At 43.9% G+C, this 4821-nt stretch overlaps 1 non-coding gene across 1 annotated transcript; it reads left to right on the top strand.

Annotated features, from left to right (window-relative positions):
• The first annotated feature begins 210 nt into the window (after positions 1–210).
• trnar-ucg (transfer RNA arginine (anticodon UCG)) lies at positions 211–300 on the top strand. Its single transcript is given in 2 exon segments — positions 211–247; positions 265–300. It is a non-coding gene; the product is annotated as a tRNA-Arg (tRNA).
• The last annotated feature ends 4521 nt before the right edge of the window (positions 301–4821 follow it).

The raw sequence follows: 4821 nt of genomic DNA, 5'->3' as shown, positions 1-4821 counted from the left end.
TGTTTATTCTGATTGTAGGTTTCTCGGAGACCCAGCGGGAGTTCAGTTCTCAGTTTCCTGATTAGTCGGAAACAGGAGAGCCAACTTGTTACAAGAAAGAAAACAATAAATGAACAACATCAACAAAGTGAAAGTCAGTGAAAGATCCAAGCAGAGTCTTAACCACCCCTGCCCCCGGTTTAAGATCTTTTGCTGAAACTTTGCAGCACCGGCCGCGTAGCCTAATGGATAAGGCGTCTGACTTCGGTATTAATCGTCGATGTTATCAGAAGATTGCAGGTTCGAGTCCTGCCGCGGTCGTTTTTACATTCCTTCCAACGTGCGCCGTTACTGTTTGACACCGGGCCGTTTCGAACAGTGACTGACCTTCTTGAACGGAATCCACAAATGCCTTTGCTCACAGAAGTTGGCCCGACACATTCAACATTGTCGGTCTGGGTGCTCGGGCAGGACATTGTGCAAAAGTGACTTTGTTTCTATTGTTTGGATTCAGAAATGGTCGATTAATCCATTCCGCTCTGTCCGTGTGGGTCGGAATCCCATCCGTGTCGTTATTGTATTGAAATTTTGTTGCGGCCCTACGTAAGTTTTGTACAATTAAAATGGTCTTGAATAATATTACTATCAATTCGAAACCGGTGTTTTAAGTCTATGTCCCTGGATTGTTTATATTTTGTTTAAATGGAGAGGGACAATTGGAATTTTACACCTGCTGTAATGAGATAATGGTCGAGTGGAGAGGACGGATCGGAGATAAACTTTTCTGTCCTTCCTTGCTGCCTCTGGGGTTTACAGCGAATGAAAGATTAACAGGAAAAGCAAATGAAAAGGGAGCTGGAACATAAAGGGTTAACTTTATCCATCAGGATGAAATCGAATTTCAAAACTTTTTAACAATCTTGAACCTGTCCAGTTATTAGATTTGAACCAAGTCTGTACATTTTTTCTGTTAAATTTAATTCCTCCGCCCGCTCTTCATGACGAAAAATTAAATTTGGAGGGAGGTCGGGTCCAGATTTGAGCCCACGATCTCTCTCATTGTTAAGAGTCTCCCGTTTTGAACTGGAATCCCACCCATGGCTCGGTTCCCAGTAACTGCTGCAGAGATTGAAGGACTTCGGTCCCTCCTGAATCTCCTGCATTTCACCATCTCCCGATTATTCGATCGCTATTTGGGAACATGGGAGAAAGTCTGGGTTTAAATCCCGAACATTTAAATCCCCAACAATTCTTCTGTTTAACCCATTCCACGGTGTCTTTAGTTAACAATAACCTCCCGAGCGCAATTGGAATCCAGTCCGCAGTTTGTTTCCTTCTCTGTTCCTGTTCTCCCTCGGTGTCTCCAAAAGACCATTCACTGTTTGGATCAGGAGCCTGGGTTTAAATCAGCATTCTTGTAATTATCTGCTGCACCCTCTCTAAAGCCTTGATATCCTTCCGAGAGTGTGGTGCCAATAATTGAATACAATATTTCAGCTGAGGCCTAACCAGTGTTTTATAAAGGTTTAGCATAACTTCCTTTCTTTTATACTCTATGGCTCTAAGCCAATGATCCCATAGGCTGATTTAACAGCCTTCTCAACTTGTCCTGCCACATTCAAAGATTTATTTACATAGATCTCCATATCTCTGTGTTCCTGCACCCGAGTTAAAATTGTACCATTCGATTTATATTGTCTCTCCTCATTCTTCAGGCCAAAACTTACCACTTCACACTTCTTTGCGTTAAATTTCATCTGCCATGCGTCTGGCCATTTCATCACTCTGCCTATGTCGTCCTGAAGTCTGTTACTATCCTTTAAATTGTTTATCACATTGCCGAGTTTCGTGTCACCTGCACACTTTGAAATTCTGCCCTGTCCATCCAAGTCCATGTTGTACACTATCTATTTCAAGCCGACGCGATCAGGCCTTCTTTACCAAAATCGTTTTCAATGCGTGACATTCATTATCAAGTAAGACTTTGCAGAATGTATGAGGTAAGAAACGACATTGCCGTCTGTATGTGCAACGTAATAAAGTGCTTCCTGATTTCACAGTGAAAGTCCGAGCTCTGAATTATGTCCCGCCCCGTCCCCATCACCGGAGGAAATAACTTCTCTGCATCTACTCTTACGAATCGTTTTATCGTTTTAAATACCTCAATCAGATCAACCTTTCAAACTGAAGGGAATACAATCCAAGTTCATGCAACCTGTCCTCATAATTTAACCCTTTAAGACCAGGTAAGACCTGGTGAATCTGCGCTGCACCCCCTCCAAGGCCAATAACTCCTTCCTGAGGGGCGGTGCCCAGAACTGAACGCAGTTCTCCAGATTTAGTCTGACCAAGGCTCCATACAACTGAAGCATAACTTCCTCCTCTTTATATTCCAGTCCCTTTAACCTTTTTGATTACCTTTTTTTATTGTCCAATCGTTTTTAGTGATTTGTGTACATGGACACACAAATCCCTTTGCTCCTCCACTGTTCCTAATCTCTCGACATTTAGACCATTTTCCGATTGATTGGATCCAAAGTGAATTACCTCACACTTCCCCACATTAAACTCCATTTAACACAGTTTTGCGAGTCACTTAATCTGTCTCTGTCCCTTTGTAACTTCCTGATCCCACCCACACAGGTAACTGTGCCTCCGATCTTACTGTCATTTGCAAACTTGGATATACAACTCTCTATTCCTTCATCCAAGTCACTCAGAAATATTGGGAGCACATTCCCGAGTGTTCACTGAAATCAGGTACCTTAATATTTTGAGGAATCCTTGAAATCCCACGGTGTTTCCCCACAGGTTTCAGTGAGCGCTGCAGTAAATCTCGTCCTCGCGTCTTTATTGAAAACCGTCAGTTTTTGCTGTTCAATCAGAATTGTCTTTGCATCCCGTGCTGGTGGGTCAGGGATTAGTGTTCCAAGAATCAGGAATAGGATCTGGAACCAGATCTTGCCGACTGCGCCACTGGAGAAATATGAGTTCGATTTTTATGTTTGATCCGCTCGATCAGATTGAATTTGACCAAGAAACAGGAAGCGGTTTCGGTGAAACTGATCCGAGGGGGAAGCGCGAAGGTGGTTGAAGCGATGAGCTGCTCAGTGATTGGATCCAGCCCGTGTGGCTCGGGATCCCGGTCTGGTCTCGGTCGCCGACACTGTTTTCTTCCTGATTGGTTTCCCTCTGCTTTCAGCAATTGCCTCAGGAACGACCTTTTATATCTGGATTCAGCACCAGGCAGAGAGATAGAAACAACTGTCTGGTGTTTATTGACCTGATCGGGAGGTTAATGTCACCGACGGCTGATTCACTGAGGTCTCCAGGCCTGTGCTCTGCCGCCATTTGCTTTGGTTCCCTGTTCGACGCTTGTTCTCTACGGGTGAAGGAGACAGATTTTCTCTTTCACCAGTTTTTTACAATACTGGACCGGTCCCATTTTCTCTGTGGATAACTGGGATAAGTGGACAGAGCAGGGACAGAGAAAGGCTGTTGGATCCCGGAGCGGAACAAGGTCTCACTGTTATCGGACCAGAATTATTTCGTTATCATTATAATCCTGCAATTGCTGGGACCTCGAGCCAAAATGATGCATTCACAGCGTGCGCCATTATCGATAGGTAAATGTTGCAGAAAGTGAGATACGGGAATTTGTGATTTGCCCAATAATTTCTGGAACATTTCCGCCGCTCCTCCGAAAGGCTCGGTTAAACGATAAAAGTTGTTTTCGTCGCTCAGCCTACGGTTGCCGTCAACGGCGATCGCCAATTCGCTGTATTTACGCAATTATTCGCGCCGCAGCCAATTAAGATTGGACAATGAAGGTAAAGAAATTATGAGGCAGCAAGAAGTGACTGAGAAAAGTCACATACTTCAGCCTCTCAGCTTCTCTCCTGCCATCTCACTCTCAGGCTCAGTCTTTTGTTCCTTTTCAGTCGAGTTTATTTCTGCTCCCTCCCATCTTCCTTCCTTCTATCCATCACTGCCATCTTTCTTGGAAAAATACGTTCCTGCCGTCTGCAGCTATGAAAAAATCTGAGACGCCAATTGGTGATTTTTCACTTAAAATGGAAGCGGAGTGGGACTTAACTGGGATCCGATCTCCGGACTTCTCATTTATCAATCAGTGAAAACCTCAAAGTGAAAATAAGACCCGAAGTTCAACGAAACGCTGGCAATTGACCATGCAGCCATGTGAAACTTCGCTGCCACCCACAGCCGATCAGCCATACTTTCAGACGCTTCCTGTTCATTCAATCTCGCTTTCTATTCCGATGTACAGCATCATTGAGTTGTACACTAATTATTTCAAGTGAACAACATCAACGTCTCTTCACCAAATTTTGAATGTCCAACTTGTCTTATCCAGTAAGACTTTCTAAAATTAAAATGATCTGAAGCAAAATTGCCGTTTGTGTGAGAATAGGTACACCGGGTAGACTAGCGCGAATACACATTTCATAACGTAAAACAAACACACGTTAAACTATTGTGCAGTAGTTGTCGGAGGTCAACCACAGGAGGAGGTCAGGGCCGGGTGTATCACACACAGTACTCACCAACATTTCGTGGGAAGAGATCAGAAATGCAATAGGGTAAGACCAGATAGTTTGGGGAGAGTGTGGGATTAAAACAGGATGAATAGGACTAGATATAAGATGTGCTGACAGGGGATAACAAAGAGAAGGTCACGACTGATATCCATGGTTTCTCAGGCTGAGACCGTTGAACAAAAGATCGATGTTATTGCGCAGACGCTCTGAAGGGGAAGGCTCAACAAAGTCGCTTGACAAAGGTATCAATACCATAACGTTGGGAAAGATTTGTACAAATGTG

Source organism: Heptranchias perlo, unplaced genomic scaffold, assembly GCF_035084215.1.
Source record: "Heptranchias perlo isolate sHepPer1 unplaced genomic scaffold, sHepPer1.hap1 HAP1_SCAFFOLD_133, whole genome shotgun sequence".
Lineage (NCBI taxonomy): Eukaryota > Metazoa > Chordata > Chondrichthyes > Hexanchiformes > Hexanchidae > Heptranchias > Heptranchias perlo.
Note: the sequence above shows the minus strand (reverse complement) of the source record. Positions and strands in the feature narration are given on the sequence as shown.